This window comes from Uranotaenia lowii, unplaced genomic scaffold (assembly GCF_029784155.1).
Source record: "Uranotaenia lowii strain MFRU-FL unplaced genomic scaffold, ASM2978415v1 HiC_scaffold_78, whole genome shotgun sequence".
Lineage (NCBI taxonomy): Eukaryota > Metazoa > Arthropoda > Insecta > Diptera > Culicidae > Uranotaenia > Uranotaenia lowii.
The window spans coordinates 1,347-19,077 of record NW_026598733.1 but is presented as its reverse complement, the minus strand read 5'-3'; the positions used below and the strand labels follow the sequence as shown (position 1 = coordinate 19,077).

Genomic DNA, 17,731 nt, shown 5'->3' with positions numbered 1-17,731 from the left:
TCGTGTCCGTAGAGAATAACCAGTCTAATGAGCGTCATATACAGGTTACACTTTGTGCGAGGGCTAAGTCTTTTCGACCGCAGTTGCTTCTGGAGTCCATAGTAGGCACGACTTCCGCTAATCATTCGCCGCCGGATCTCACGACTGGTGTCATTGTCTGCGGTCAACATTGAGCCGAGATAGACAAAGTTTTCGACTATCTTCAGCTCGTCGCCATCGATCGTGACCTTGTTATTACTTGACAAGCGAGCTCCGTCGGTCTCGGATACGCAGGCCAGCTTATACTTCGTCTTGGACGTATTAATCATTAACCTAATCCTTCCTGCTCTGCGTTCCACCGCCGCAGATGATCTGCCGACTATGTCAATGTCGTCGACAGAGCGATAAGTTGACTGGATCTATTGAAAATCGACAAATTTCGAATCAAAGATCACTATTTGGCCTTCTTTTTTTTACTCTCTACCGTTTCTAGCTTACAGATTTGTCACCATGTGAAAAAGGTCGCAAATTGTTTTGAATGTATAGCACTTCAATCTTTAATTGACTACACTCTAAGCCGCTACAACCCAAAACCAAGTTGAAATGCCGCAAAATCGGATGAAACTGGCTCCCGACGAAAATAAGTTCGGGGTGCTTTTCTTAAAGTTGAGAATGAAGCCCTATTCTTACACCCCAAAATCGAGAATGTCATCCACGCTGGGCCAAGTTAAACCATAAATGTTTGAAAAATAACCATAATGGCAGTTTTGTGGGTTAAGTCATTTTATGAGTTTTGTGCGAAAACTCATAAAATGAGATTTTACGGAGAACTAGGATTATGGTTATTTTTCAACCGTTTACCTAGATTGGAAAATGGTTGTTAAATAACCGTTTTTTCGACTACAGAAACTAGGTTAATTCGATTAAATAATTAAAAAGAAGATTTCGGAAATAAATTTAAATTAATATCAACATTCAATTAATGTCATCAAATCATGTTTCTGATCCTGCTTTATTTATCGATAATTATAAAAACCGGAACTGTTCTGTTTACATTCCGTTTCACATTTTTGAAGGACATTGCGTTGTCTTCAGAGGAGTGCTTGGGAATTCTGACGTTCTGATCCCCAACGGTGCCAAATCGGAAAAAAATAATTTGAAAAAATTGTTCCGGATCAATTCTGCATGGTAAAAGACCCGGGCAACCACTAGCTCTTCCACCTGTGCCGATAATCGTGGCGCTTGGTTTCGACGCTCAGAACCTGTGGGGTACAAAAAAAATTATTTTAGTTTTCTCCTTGCTCTTCAATTTTAATTAAGTTCAGAGCGCACTGATACTGAAAGTAAGCTCACCTTGGTATTACGGAAACAACTTGCGCCCCACATCCGGATAGCTCTTAATCTCCTTTGGAAGAGATATTTTCCAAAATTGTTGGAATCTCCTCGGAGCTGCTAACCTAGAAACGGAGAAAACAAATTTTGCATCTGGGAATCAAATTTTGAATATCGATGGTAGTACTCACATTTGTTCCGATTCCGCTTACGGCCTCTCCTCTCTTTTGTCCAGTTCTGCGATCGCTGCTCGTTCCCAGCCAGCAGATGTACCAAGCAAATCCGATGTGGAGCTAAACAGTATACACCGGCACTAGCACCCGACAACAGTTAATGTGTTTCCGTGTTTTCATTTTGGACTACGTTTAAATTTCAACCATAATCTGTTTTTTTCATCTGAACTTCTAAAACGGTTGAAATTAAAACATTCATAATGGTTGAAAAATAATAAGTATTGGTGTTCTTCAAGAAATCCCAGAAAATGGTTCAATAAAAGTCATTTTTGGTTAAAAAAATATGAGCGTGTCTGATCGAAAAACGATATATTTATTTTTGACTGGACAAGCACACAAAAAGGACATATCAGAATTCAAAATAAAAAGAATTTAGTTTCAAAAAACAAAAATTTATTTTTTTATATAAAATTTATGTACATTTTTCTCTTGCAATTTAACTTTTGATTCAATATGATTATTGAGGTTAGCGGGAATTAAGCATTACATTTTGTCAACGTCGCATTCCTTTGGTGTCTGTAAAGAGAAATAAAAGAAAAGTCAGAATATGCCATAATAATAAAAATACGAATAATTGAATGACTAAAACTACAAAACGATTAAAAATAATTATTATGGCATATTCTGACTTCCGTATAAATGTATTAGAGAAATGTTTTAAAGGGTTTGATTAAAAAATTAAGAGAAATAAAAAATTAAGTCAGAATATGCCATGAATGATACGCAACTATTAATGGAAAGACTTGAACAATAAAATGAATCAAAGTATATATCATGGCATATTCTAACTTTAATGTAAATGTACAAGAGAAATGAAAAAATGCAATGAGAAATAAAATAAAGCCAGAATATGCCACAATGATAAAGAATCAATAAATGAAAGATTTAAACAACAAAATACTTAAAGAAATTATTATGGCATATCCTGACTTTCATAAAAAATACAGATACAATAATAATAATAATTTTTTTTTTTTTTTTTTTTTTTATGCGGCAGCTTTATGAGAAATCACACGGCCCTTTTGAGGCCAAAATTTCTCACCGCGGGGGAAAGCTGGGTAAATGAAATGGGTAGGATTTGGAGGAGACCGCAATACACCGGGCGAATTAGGAATGTGTCCCACTTAAACTCCGGTTGCTCTCTGACAAGTCAAACCCTGGCGAACCAGGACTGGGCTTGCCAATGAGCCGTATTACGAGCGAGGGTATTTTATATCGGTTGTATGATGTGGAAATGTGTAACATTGTGTCAGTGAGCTACAAATAGTAGAACTTGTAGGGCTGAGGTTTGTCGTCACAGTGAGTAGTATTTTGTCATGTGAAGTGAGCAACAAATAGTAGCCTTTGTAGGGCTGAGGTTTGTTGTCGCAGTGAGTAGTATTGTGCCATGTGCAGTGAGCAACAAATAGTAGCCATTGTAGGGCTGAGGTTTGTCGTCATAGTGAGTAGTATTGTGTCATGTGAAGTGAGCAACAAATAGTAGCCTTTGTATGGCTGAGGTTTGTCGTCATAGTGAGTAGTATTTTGTCATGTGAAGTGAGCAACAAATAGTAGCCTTTGAAGGGCTGAGGTTTGTTGTCACAGTGAGTAGTATTGTGTCATGTGCAGTGAGCAACAAATAGTAGCCATTGTAGGGCTGAGGTTTGTCGTCATAGTGAGTATTATTTTGTCATGTGAAGTGAGCAACAAATAGTAGCCTTTGTATGGCTGAGTTTTGTTGTCACAGTGAGTAGTATTGTGTCATGTGAAGTGAGCAACAAATAGTAGCCTTTGTAGGGCTGAGGTTTGTCATCAGATTGAGTAGTGTTGTGATGTGTGAAGTGAGCAACAAATAGTAGCCTTTGAAGGGCTGAGGTTTGTTGTCACAGTGAGTAGTATTTTGTCATGTGAAGTGAGCAACAAATAGTAGCCTTTGTATGGCTGAGGTTTGTCGTCATAGTGAGTAGTATTTTGTCATGTGAAGTGAGCAACAAATAGTAGCCTTTGAAGGGCTGAGGTTTGTTGTCACAGTGAGTAGTATTGTGTCATGTGCAGTGAGCAACAGATAGTAGCCATTGTAGGGCTGAGGTTTGTCGTCATAGTGAGTATTATTTTGTCATGTGAAGTGAGCAACAAATAGTAGCCTTTGTATGGCTGAGTTTTGTTGTCACAGTGAGTAGTATTGTGTCATGTGAAGTGAGCAACAAATAGTAGCCTTTGTAGGGCTGAGGTTTGACGTCAGATTGAATAGTGTTGTGATGTGTGAAGTGAGCAACAAATAGTAGCCTTTGTAGGGCTGAGGTTTGTTGTCACATTGAATAGTTTTGTGATGTGTGAAGTGAGCAACAAATAGTAGCCTTTGTAGGGCTGAGGTTTGTCGTCACAGTGAGTAGTATTGTGTCATGTGAAGTGAGCAACAAATAGTAGCCTTTGCATGGCTGAGGTTTGTCGTCATAGTGAGTAGTATTTTGTCATGTGAAGTGATCAACAAATAGCAGCCTTTGTAGGGCTGAGTTTTGTTGTCACAATGAATAGTATTGTGTTGTATGAAGTGAACAACAAATAGTAGCCTTTGTAGATCTGAGGTTTGTTGTCAAGGTGTGTAGTGTTTTGTGTAAAATAGCCCATCCCAATTCCCGGTCAAACAACCATTACTGGTCGGACCTCTCACCGAATGGATGAACGTTGGTTTAAAGCCCTGGGGCCAACACCTTAATACCCGGGTTCACTTTCGGTGTTAGTGATCGGGTGGTGCTCCCAAGTATCGAAAAACTGTGATATAATCACTGTGGAGAGATGATACTTGGGCGTCAAGGCATACCCAATTATATCCAAGTAATATAATTGAGCCTTCATCCATGCCCAGGGAGATACAATAATAATAATAATAATAATAATAATATGATAATAAAAATATAATAATATAATAATAAAATAATAATGAATATAATAAATGTTATAATATGGAAACAAATAATTATTTTGGTTGATGAATAAAAACAATAAAAAACAAATTCTTAACATGTGTGAACAAATAAATTTATTTAAAGTAGAAGAGAGAAAAACTAATAACAATAATTGATTTTTATTCATCAAAATATTTAAGACAGATATATTGAAAGTTATCACTCATATTATTGCTTCTCCACAAATTATACGTTTTCCGTTTAAAAATCCTCGACTCATTGGTTCTGATTATATTACATGAAAATTTAACTTTAAACGCGTGTTTATTGAAACAAAATTCTAATATTTCTAGCTCTTGCAAAATGAAAATGTATTCATCTTTCTCATTAATTATGGAAAGTATTACACCGTAACATTTCGATTCGCATTTTTTAAATTTTACTACCAATCCTGCTGAAAAATGAACGTTATTAAAAGTATAATGCTGAACAACAGTTATAATATTCGGAATGTCAATAAGAATAAATGAATAATCTAAATCAGTTTTAGAAATAATTGTTTTTTTCAATACTACTCTTTTATTTAATTCATAATTATGTTGAATAATATCTGAAGCTTGTCTTAAGCTAAGTCGTTTTGCTAGGCTGTACGACAAATTTCGGAAGTTAAAACAAGTTTTAGATTGACCTTTTCCTACTTTAAATTTACCTTCAAATTGCATACAACTATCAAAAGCAGAAGGACCGTTTTGTAAAATTTTATTTAAATAATGAGAAAGATGATGAACTTTATTTATTCTACTAAGCGATGAATTTTCGACGTATGCTTTTTGAAAAATTTCTATTGCAATCTCGAAATCATTAATCATTTCATGTGTTATTTTGTTGGAGAAAGAATAATATGTTATTTTCAGTAGTGAGCTAACAAGAGAATTGTAGTTTTCGTTACTGTTCAAAATATCAAAAAAAATAAAAGGAAAAACGCGAAGTAACAACCACGTTTGAGCGGCAGATTGACAAAACGTTGAACCTCGAGATTTTAAACTGTTAGCAGAAAAATTGGAACTTGGTTTGTCAGAGGTTTCGGATTCTCCATAATGAAATGACGAGATGCGAGTATTTATTTCCGAAATAGTTATTTTTCGACAATAAACGCTGTTATTTAAAATCATTTTCAAAACTAAGCCAACCACTCCCTCTAGCAAATCGTGCATCGGATCGAACGACAAGTTACGAGTTAAATGAAAGTATTTCAGATCATGTAACGAACAATCCCTAAGAATACCGCACATTTTCGGAATCATCGACCCGGCTTGAAGACACTCTAAATCCTGTTGATAGCTCTCTACTGTACGTAAACGGAAATGCACTCCAAAATTACCGGCTTTTAAATCGTCCCGTGATATATAGCACGATCTGCAAAAAAAGTTAGCTGAAGGTCTGAGGAATTCAAAAATTTCATGAAGAGCTAAAGTGTCGCCTACAATATTAATCAAAACACCTCTTATTATAAATTCCTCACCATGAATAGTTTTGAAACTAATCCCTTCGTCGGTTTCAAGCTTCTTTAAATCATCAATCAATGGTTTAAGGATGCTCTTGTAACCGTATTGCTTGATGAATTTACTGTTGAACAATAGAATCAAATATATTCGATCAAGTGAAGAATTTATAATAGGATTAAAGTTTTGAATTTTAAATGAAATGTTAGTTAATTTATTTTTGGATTTTCTTGAACCTAATGGATTTAAATATTCTACATCATCTACATGCATTGTTAATCTCAAAGCGTGAGGATACTTGATTAAAAATGGGTGACACTTGAATTGAAAAGAATCCTTGAATCCACAAATGGTACCATCCGATGACGATTCTTCTGATAACACCATGTTTCGCGCCTCTGGATTATTCAAAATAAGCCCTAGTGTATCAATAATTGAAATATACTGAGTAGAATCAGTTATGGTTTCTAGTTGTTTTGAAATAGATGTTTGTGCAAACCGCTTTCGAGAAACACTAAATGGTTGATGATAGAAAGGTAATGTTTTGCGAAATTTTCTTCTCCCAAGTACTTTAGATTGAGGTTGAGGAATGGCATGTTTGGCTTTTTGTGCAAGAAAAGAAAAATTTTTTTTGTGAGATCTTACAGTAGTAAATAAATCCATTATTTTCATTTTGTTAATAAGATTTGAAGTTTCAGGGTCTTCTGTGGAAATCTCTTTATTAAGTAGATATTTTTTTTATTAAAGTTAAATTATATCGCTGAACATGTTCTATTATATTTTCAACATTTGAAATAAAAATTTTGGTCATATTTTCCGGTATTTTAACATCACTACGCAAATCTGATACCATAGGGCCAGCGCGAAAGTACTCGATGGATTCAAGCGTATATTTTTTGGAATTGAATCCGAAAAGAAGTGTTGAAAATTTAAAACTTATAGTAAGACTTCAGTGCTTCGAGTGCCTTAAAGTGAAGAAAGTGGTGTTTTATCGTTTAGAAGCTTATACGAGAAGAATAAAACATATTTTTCCTAATGACCGACACGATGGGGCCAGCGTTACGCCTCCCGGACCAAACTTGGTGTGCTGATTAGAAGAAGGAACATTCTACACATCCGACGAGCGACGAGCCTCACTTTTTCTCAGGATAAGTACCTAGTTTCAGTCTTTTTTTTTCAAAATTTATGATGGCGTATGACATGAAATTATTTTGATAATTTCGATAAGAGAAATCCATGATATTCATGCTAGACATTTTGTTAGGCTGAAATATTTCACGGTCATCATTTCATTTCATGCAAGCTTGAACGCAAATTATGGCTCGATGAAAAGTTTCTCGAAAAACGCAACTTTTAGTTGGTTGTTTTGAGGAAGCTTTTGCCGACTTACAGGCGTTTTCAAGCTGGGGCTAATAATTCTGGATAGGATGGAACAAAATCGTCATTGTGCTAACTCAAACATAACTCATCTACAACTTAAATTATATTTAGCATACGTATATAGATGAGCATAGTAATCATGGCTACACAATCCTTTTTTAGATAATTATTGTTAAGGTTAGACTAATTTAAAAAGTTGCATTTACAGACTTTCTCCTTTGGCAGGACCTTCATCTAAATGGAATCATGGCCAAGCTACAATGATTTAAATTATTCTTTATTTAAAGCATTAATTAATTTATTTTTAACGATTAACCTTTTAGTAACGAAACCATCCCGCCAACGATTCGTTTAATTCGTATTCATAATGTTTTTTCAAATTTAATTATTTCCCAAATGATAAGTCCATTATCATATGGGAATATATATTTTTGTATTGTAATATTTTATGTTTAATTGTGCTCTTATTTACTACTATATTCTGTTTAGCAAAGTTCATATGAAATAATAATTTTTTTACAGGGTAAAACGAAGAGGTAAGACAAATTAAACATATGTCAACATAAGCAGAAATTGTTAGTGTTGAAAATTTACTGAGTACTTCTGGATTTTTTCTGATAACAACGCCTTCGATTATTAGTTAAAAAAAGATATTTATTTCCGGATGAAATGTCCAATACTGCATCGTTGCCTAATCGATTGGAATGATTTATACTGAAAAGTAATCAATTATATGAACTAAATATTTTGATAGTTGTAAATTAAACAGCTATTCGTAAAAGATCCCTTACGTAAAACCTTTAAATATCATATTTTGCACTAATTAAGCTATAATTTCAGTATTTCATGATTTTAGTCATCCTCATCATTTTCATTACGTTAGCCAAGCATAAATGGAAATGAACATGAATATAATTTCACAATAATTTATGATTTTCAAATGATTCCAACAGGCTAAACAACAAAAGTACATACATATATCTAAATAACGACATTACTCATCATCATAAATTTTTGGAAAATGAAAAATCATGAAGGTACTGTACATTCGATATATCTTTTATCACATCGAGTAAAAATAATATGATTATGTTAATTATTTTTAGCTTTCAGCTCCTCCGAACAGCATTTAAATATACTGCAATATTTAGGTATTATCTGTATTTCCATTTTTATCCATTATATTAATTTTCATCCATAACATTATGAACCTTTATAATCCTTTTTGAACTAAACCATTAATTAAATACGTGCCAATCTTTTAATGGATGTATTGGAGTGCTATTTTAATATAATAAGGCAATTATATTGCTTTGGTACTCGAATATGTCAACTTTAAAAGATTGAAAGTCTAATCATAATTACACGACCCATTTGGTCATGCGGCTATGATTGGGCGGGGCTTATTGACAAGGAAAGTAACCTCGGAATGTGCAGCTAGGTCTCTGTCATTCTGAAATGGGTTGCTGGAATTTCAATAGAGCTAACACCTTCAGCACCCGCAATTGGACAATTTTAATCAAATAGATTAAAATTGACCCTTTTGCATAACATACCTGCCAGCTCAGGGGGTCGTTGGATGGAACACACACACACACACACACTACGCAAATCTGATACCATAGAAGACGCCTGATTCTGTAAATCTTCTAAAGAAATCGGTGACATAAAGAATAATTTGTTAGTAATATTGGATGGTTGCAATTGTGCATGAAGCGTATGTGATCTATGCATCGACGATTCATTAGTTGTTTCATATATTTCAATATTGTTTTCAGAAGATACTTCAGATTGAAACAGTTCGTGATGAAATTCCTTTAAATGCCTATTGAAATTTGAAAATTTAGTAAATAAAAGCACGCATAGCATGCATTTGAAATTAGCAATACTTTTTAAATTATGAAAGCCAGTCAAGTGATTTTTAAAAGCTACTAAATTAGTCCAGGAAGTGTTGCAATCTGAAAATTGACAAGGAAAACCATCGTTGATGTCAACTGTATCGGTTTCCATTCGATCCAACTTTTGAAGGAAGTTGGCACCTTGTTGTTTTTTATTATTATTTAAATCCATGCTTATCCCACGAGTAGCTGGGGAAATAGAAGTCCGCTGAACCAGAGCCCCGCTGTAGTCCAGTAAGAGCGTTTCTTACTGAGGAGTGCGCTCTGGTGCTCCACAGGCTCCGTTTGGGATTGAGATATAAAGCCTCTCAATCATTCATCCATAGACACGGTTGCTCGCATTACATCTAGGAATTAGGCTTTTGTTAAGTTCATTTTGCCGCTGGTACGTTACCACCCTGCACCACGAGGAGGCGAACTAATTACAGGGTTAGATTACTAAATGTCTGAAATCTATGAAAATTAAAAAATAATTGCTGAGGCTACCAGAAACTCATAAAGCTAATTTAGTTAAATGGACTAAACGAAGATGGTAAGGCATTGACTGTCAACATGGTCAATCTAGCTGCGAAAGTTTCTGATAACCTCGGTATATATTTTTCTATACAAATCTATACAAATGATCAAAGACTAATAGTTAAAAAAAAGAAATACAAAAACCTACCTTCAAAACCGTTGCATTTCTCCTACACACCTTCTTCGGCGCGATGAGCACGCGAGTAGAGGTTGAGGACACTCAAAACCATTGGCTTGGGAGTGGCCTTCTTGGTCTGGTACACCTCTAGTTGAACCAAGTCCAATAGGCTCCTCAGCAGGGATGGGATTTTGACGTTGAGAACATCAAATATTTTGAAAAAGGTGTCGAGCGCTTGAAGGCTCGAATCACCACATTCAATTGTTTCACCACCATCGACTAGAAGGAGGTAATTCCCCCTCCTTTCTGCCAAACCGAGACAGATTATATGTGGATGAAATCCCAATTGAATGTGGCTTACCAGCTGTGCCGGATCCACCCACCTTATCAAAGGCGCCAGTGTTAATTGGTTGATGCTCAGCTCCCGGTCCATCCAGTTCCGCTTGCAGCCTCTCGAACCCATTCTCGTGAGTAGTATTCCGCATGCACGGATGTAATCTAAAATAATTAAATATTATTAATTAAAAAAATATGCAAATATTATAACGAACTTATTTTGGACCACCTTGCATATTACAGTAGGAAATTTTGAAAAGGGCGAATACGCCAAATGTAAACAAACGGAGTTATCAGCTGGGTGAAAAGCTTTTGGTGTTGTCAAACTTTGAATGCGTTGTTGGGGCATTCGCCGTATTCAAAATGCGAAATATCTCTTTAAAGCGATTAATCATGAAAAATTGAAAGAAATAATTAAACAAAGCCCGGGCTTCAACTATATTGATTCATTTTTTACTTGGTCTAAAATGAGTCCTTTACTATAGATGCTTCCAAGCTGTAGAGCAACAGACTTATTAATATAGGAACACCTTGTTACTTTTTTATTATATTTCTATCAATAATCAATTACTTAAATTTGTTTTTCACAAATACTGGCCTTAAACTAATTAAATTTGTTTAATTATTTTATGATTCATTGGTTTATGTGAGAAATACTGGAGGGTAGTTGTAAGGCGATCCAAAATATATACGTGGTCCAAAACAAATTTGTGATATTATGTGACGGATTGAAAAACACAACAAATGTATGTATGAATACTAACTAGGATAACGTACTTATTTTGGACCAGGTACATGTCTCATACCACCTTGCCTATATTATCCAGTATCGCTTTTATAAATCAATTAATCATGACAAATTTGAAAAAATGTAAGTTGGTAGTTAATTACGGGAGAATAGTCCAAAATAAGTAACTGGTAAAAAACAAGCCCGTTACCGTTTGTTTTTTGGCTCAAATATTACATAAAATTTTTCTTACCATCTTCAATCGTTTCAAAATTTTTCCCCAAGAATTGAGCCTTCGAGAGGAAAGTTCTGAGTAATGCCAAGTTTGGTTGAGCCTTTTCAGCATTACTGTGGATCCGTTGATATGCTTGTTGGATCTGAAATAACACAAAAAATATTGAAACATTATTTTGAAAAATAATTGAAACATAATTTTGAAAAATTTTCATAGACTCGCCATTGCGCCACCAAAGCTACGGAAATGAGGGAACTTGGTTATAATGTCCTTGGGAGATACTTTCGATGAGCGCATAGCCTCGAGTACTTCATGCGTATTACGCATCATCGAAATTATCTCCCTCATGTTTTCCCTGATGGCGGGAAGATCAGCAACCAAATCAACCTCTTCCAAAACGGTTTCTTGAATGTGCAGTGGATTGGGATGTGGTGCTCGTAGAAATTTTCGGTTTTCACGAGGCACACTCTTCCGCATCGTGTCCAGACGTCGCTGAATTAAACCCGTGTGATTACCTTTCATATTGCCATCATTTTTCCAAAAAAACAATGATTCCTTTGGCGCATCTTCTCTGACTCTTGTTTTTTCCAGATAAGGAAAGGCTTCTAGAATTGCGTCCGCCAGCGACATCTTGTCTTTAATGTTGGGGTAGCTGAAACGATAGTTTATACAAAAGGGTAAATTAATATAATTTGGAGCATTTAGGTACGTTATCGTTAATTTGATTGTGAATTTTTGGATATGTTTTGAAGATTCTCTAATTAATTCAATAAAAAATAAAAATTCAAAAAATGAGTTTTGATAAACTTACTCGTTATTCAACATCCGTATTTTAAAGAAATGGTTACATAATATCCTGACCATTTCCAAAGCCGTGTTATGATCTAGGGGTAACTCGTTCAGCAGGACAGCGTAAAACTTGTTGCTAAAATTGCTGTCCGCTTCCAGTACCTCTCGAATAACGGTGGCCTATCATAAAAAAAACAATACCAAATTTAAGCAAATGGGAAACACTTCAAAAGTTTTTTTTACAAAAGTGTTTTCCTTAACCACGTTTAAGTTAATAAATTACAAAATATATGATTACACGTACCTCGATCTCTCGTCGAACTCGACCGGCATTGGAAGATTCCGGCATCGGTGATGTCTGCTTGGACAAAAAGTTTTTTATAAGCAGCCGCGGCCCCTTCAACACTCCAATATCTTCCAAATCTTTTTCGGATGTGATTTGGAGAGAGGCCAACGTGAAGCCGTTGTCTGAAGAAAAAAAAAACAAAATTTAATGATAGGTTTAAGATTTTTTTCAATCACTTACCTATTAAAATTCGCCATGTTTCTCCATCTACAATGTTCGACAGGTCCTCCATTTTTTAAATTTCAAACTATTGCAGCGTCAAGCACCTGAAAAATAAAATATCACATTTATGTCGCATGATGTTAAAGCCTACACAAGTAATTTTAATACTCACGATTTTACGACATTAATTGAAATCCGTTTCGTTCAAATTCTTTGAAAAAAGTTTTCTGCCCGAACGAAAGCGAAACCACCGAAACTTGAAAAAAACGATCAAATTTTTGGGGTGTTAAGTTGGAGCTTCGAACTTTGTTTTTGGGGTATTGACAGCAACCCAAAATTAAGAACGCTAGCCGAACTTTGTTTTGATGCGTTGGCGTTCTCAATTTTGGGTTATATATGTTCTGAGTGTATATTGATTGAAAATTGAGTCATGCATGAACTATTTTTTTTTCAAGTATCATAAAATTGGGATTTGTAGGGCGGGTCACGTGACGTCAACATTTCTGACTCCCATAAGCACTTCAGACAAGAAACATAAGTTCGGGTAAGCTCTCAAAAACAACCAAGAATTATCTAAACTCAAGTTTCTTTTACCAGGAGCGTCGGAAAGCGCGAGAAGCAATTCGGCAAGTTACGTCACGTGGCTCGAAGAATAACAATGATGAATTTTTGTGATAGCTGATCATGAAGCTGTACTGCCCGAATAGTAAAGACCGTGGTATTAATTATAACCGAACAATGATATTCAATATAACAGTATTATTCATCGTTATTTCTCAATATGTATCAACCACTTTTTATTTTGAAATCACCATAATATTTAAAGTCACCGTGAAGTTTATCGTTAATTTTAAATATTTCATAGTTGTCGAAAATATCAGAAGCACGGTATCACAATAATTTTCCTGTGATTTTTGTTGTTACTGTGTATTTGATGGTAAAATTAAGATCCAAACCAAAACGAACGATGGTAAACTTTAGCTTTTTCTACCTATTCTCAATTTTTCGTGTAGATTTTGTTTTTAATTCGCTCCATTTTTGAATTTTGCAGTCGATTTTCTCTGCAGGCGAGAGGGCATTATCTGGGATGGTAGGTAATCAAAATAATTATGATCTTTTCGGAACTGTATTTTGTAGATACGTATATATTAGATTTGTTTTTATAGGTGCTCTTCCACGGTTCCGGCTGCAAGTAAGCTATTGATAAAGCTTAAGATTCCCCCGATCGCGGAGACGGCAGTGGAAAATAGCCGTCGAAAATGTGCAGCATGGAATTTGGCCGATCTGATAAAATTGCTACAACAGGCGCAGACCGGATTCCAATCGAGAAGCAAATTAAGCTTTCTTTAAATTTAAAAAAATAGTGAAAATTGTGATAATGAAAGTGCTTAAAAACATCAATAAAATGTATTATTTTGAATAGTTTCTTTTCCATTTTTAAACAAGTGACTCGCAATCAAAATTAATCAGTTTGTTAAAGTTATTCTTTGTTTTAAGGATTATTATTCTAGATTCATCATGCCTTTTCAAGTTTATGAAGAGCACGACTAAACATGAATAATATTCCTTACAACAATCAATAACTTTAACAAATTGATTAATTTTGATTGATTATTTTGAAAAATAAACAAAAAATAAAATATCATGAAAATATTGTGATTCTTATCATTGCTTAAACGATGAAAATACAATCAAAGACTATGAATTCCACGGTTCCCATTAGAAAAACCGGAAGCTGTAATAACCATGAACCAAAGGACTGAAGCAACTGTCAAATCACATACAAACGCACCGTACCGACTTTTTGGAACCAGAACGTCAGTTCCCCTTTGATTTCAATGGCATTTTGGTACCAAAACGTCAGTGCGGTACTTAAATGTCAGTTCGGAAATTTCCTTCTCTTTCAGCCCCTTGCCATGAACTAAATTGTTTTGTGATTTCAAATGTATGGAAAAAAGTTGATTTTTTCATGGTTAAGTTGCTTAACAACCCCCTTTTTTCATGGTAATTTTTGACAAAACCATGAATTTCATTGTCAAAAACGTTGAATTTCACAGTACATTCAAGGTTTCAGAACCATGATATATTTTGTATGGACCATTTTATACATGGTAGAGTGAAAATAAAAATCACGTTTTTTTCACCTTACTTTTCTATTCGGGTGTACAATACACTAAGTCGATTTGGGGCCATTTTTTGAATTTGGTAGGCCCTGAGATCTCCAAAGTAATTTTGTCTCATCCATGGTTTTTTTTTTGCAGAATTTAAAAGCATCCTCTTAATGAGTGAATCTTAAATTTTAGGTTTGTATGGAAAAATTTTGTTTTGGAAAATGAACATCGGACAATCATGTTCATTTTTCAAAACTAAATTTTAAATTTGGCCATTATAAATCTTGTTCTGTTGTCATTTTCGTTCACGAGACAGTCTGTCGCCCTAGAAACCAATAAAGGACACGGCAGCCTCCGCTCGTTCGCAAAAAGGCCCTTGCCTATTCCGTACACAACAGATGCCATTTATTATTCCGCAGCCTTTGAAAATATAACAGACTTACTTGTTTGGAACTTGCAACTCATATTTTCTTCAAGATTCTTCATGGCCGTAACGGAGGATTCAAAACATTCAGAAAGAGTGGCAAGGAGCTGGGAAACAAGAGCTATACAGCCCCTATTCGCATATGAGTCCCATGTGCATTTTCACCGTTTTTGAGTTATCGATGGAAAACGCTTCTTTGTGCTCCAATTTACCTATAAAACAAGTTTTTGTTCGAAGTTTGTTCCCAAAATTTCGAGAAAAATATGACCCCTGATGTGTCCCATGTGAAAAATATTCGCATATGAGTCCCATGACCAAAATTCAGCGCCAGAGCTTACAATTGAAGGAAAGGATAGATAGAAAATGAAGTAAATCAATAATTTGATGCTTAAAACATTAATTTACATAAAAATTGAACGTGTAGTAGCGAAATGATTCCGAAGAAATTTGGTTCTTAGTCACAAAAAACATTAATAAGTAACTGGTGACCAAAATTATTTTTTGACAAAAATCAACCGATGAACAACGCTCAATAGATCAGTCTTCGGTCAGGATAATTCCTTCGTAGGTAATTTCGACGATCTAATGTGTGATCGAGTGGGTGATACTTGAAGTGTTGTTTCGGTATCAAAATAACAAACTTTTTCAATACTTTTTTCTATATGCACAACAATATCAATGCCACTGTTTTCGTTTATTACCTATAGGAAGATGTTCCCGGAAGAAATCTCCTTCTTTGTCTTGAATCCAGCAGACTTTTGGTCGGTGTTATCTACGTATCCGTAACACACATTGAATTAAATGATGATGATTCGCAACAATTTCACACGAATGAAAACAAAGTTTTGAAAAAACACTGGAAAACACATCCCACTTGTCGAATAAACCTTGATTGAAATCAGTTTGGAATCAAGATCTTTCGATAACTTTATTCTGTCATCAAAAAGAATGGTAAACAAATGAAAAAAATATGTTAGAAAAGTACTTGCCACTTACCGATAACTTTAGCACCAGAGACTCATTTGCGAATAATCTCTGTTCGAGGGTTAAGAATATTCGCATATGAGTCACATGAGTGTTTTTTTTGAAATTTTTGCGTAATTATTAGTTAGTATGAGCGCAAAAGTAAACAGAAGTATTCTTAGAGGTGTTTTCTGTCCGAACTATTGATAGGTTTTACCAACAAATGATTTAAACGATTGTTTTTACGAAAACAAGTTTCAAACTTTACAAGCGTTTTTCTCGGTTTGCAGTTTTTACACATGGGACTCATATGCGAATAGGGGCAGTAATATCTAAACATGTATGTACCTACCTATGGTAGTTGCGTAGGGAAGAGATTCGTTCCCTTGAGTTTCCAAATCATCAAAATCTTCGTTGACTTTTCTTTAACCATTTCACAAGCTTTACAAACTTAAAATATGCCCCCAAGCTAAAGCGCCAGTGGTCAAAGGCGATGCCCGCCAAACTGCAGGATCCCGTGAACCGGATGTTTTCCTAAGTCGATCACAACCTTTTGATAAAACGAAGAAAAGGCACGCAAAGTTTACTAATCTGTTGAATATTTTCGTTGATATCTTACGAATTTAGTCGAAATTGTTTTTTTGAAAACCTCCCGTTTCTATGGATGCAATCAATCACCAGCAAACTGCATTACCGATTATTTCAACAAGAAAAAAAACACGCACCACGTGCTTCGAACGTCAGCACAAGCCACGTTTACAGGCGCCAAATTTCTCCTGAGCTACCGGTACTTGCAGTTGCAGTCATTGCAGACAGGGATGAAAAGTGGAAAATGGATTGTAGAGTGGAAAATGAAGTGGAGAGAACAACCCAACAACTGCCTTCGCCCCTTTCATCGTGAGAGCCGCGCTCCCAATTTTCTCTTGCCGGAGCAAACTGATCAAAGTCCTTCAGAGCCTGAAGAGAATAGACGAGAAGACAACGCAAAAGTAAAAATCCTCAGCTGACTCACCCAGTCACTAACAGACTTTTCTCTCCGAATTTTCACACTGGCCCCGCTCTGGTTGGGTGGTTGATTTGGCTCTGGCTGCTCTGACTTTGACTGACGGTTCGATTCGAGCAATTGCGGCGGAACGAACGATTCCAGCGGTTCGAGAGACTTGCCAAGAGCGCACCAAATTCAGTCAATTAGATAAAACATCACGGATCGGACACAAATAGGTGGTGCGTCGTCGTGGAGTCTATACTGTCGGTTAGCTCGGTGCTTTGCTGCCTGTCACAAAGAAAGGAGTGTCATGTTGTGGCGCAGACCCAAGGCTATTTACTGCTGCTGCTGGCTGCTTCTGCTAGGGGTCTAATGTATTGAAGGATTTCCCCCTGGGAGAACACGAACTGTTATTCATGTGAGCTATTTCTTTTTGTTTTTTTGGCAATTGACAACCTTGCAAATCGAAAAAGTTTCGCTTCGCAAAGGTGTGTTTGATAAGATGAAAGATACAGTCATCGTCTTTTGATGTGCCAAGTTAGTGATCATAGGGAAGACGTAACAACAAGTTGTTGCTTCATATCGAACCGATTTGCTTTATTTTCTGTGCAACAACAGTACCTAGGTACATAGATGTGCGACTGGCTGATGTGAACAGCCAAATTTTCCATAGTGCAATATAGTTGATGTTTTTCGGAGGCCACCAGGCTAGATGAGCCAAGCCTAAAGTTGGGTTGCGGTTTTGGGCATTTTGTTTCTACTGCTGCAGACACGTCTCCACGCGTGATAATAAATCTTGGATTGGGTGGT

At 35.6% G+C, this 17,731-nt stretch overlaps 3 long non-coding RNA genes across 3 annotated transcripts; 1 reads left to right on the top strand and 2 right to left on the bottom strand.

Moving 5' to 3' along the window:
* Positions 1-698: 698 nt before the first annotated feature.
* On the bottom strand, positions 699-1,755 carry LOC129760830 (uncharacterized). The gene is made up of 3 exons (XR_008740394.1): positions 1,503-1,755; positions 1,333-1,436; positions 699-1,241 (listed from the first exon to the last, which is right to left on the bottom strand). It is a non-coding gene; the product is annotated as an uncharacterized LOC129760830 (long non-coding RNA).
* A 206-nt stretch (positions 1,756-1,961) lies between these two features.
* Positions 1,962-11,311, bottom strand: LOC129760827 (uncharacterized). Its single transcript, XR_008740392.1, has 3 exons — positions 11,160-11,311; positions 9,874-10,341; positions 1,962-2,060 (listed from the first exon to the last, which is right to left on the bottom strand). It is a non-coding gene; the product is annotated as an uncharacterized LOC129760827 (long non-coding RNA).
* Positions 11,312-13,482: 2,171 nt separating this feature from the next.
* On the top strand, positions 13,483-13,858 carry LOC129760829 (uncharacterized). The gene is made up of 2 exons (XR_008740393.1): positions 13,483-13,528; positions 13,605-13,858. It is a non-coding gene; the product is annotated as an uncharacterized LOC129760829 (long non-coding RNA).
* Positions 13,859-17,731: the final 3,873 nt, after the last annotated feature.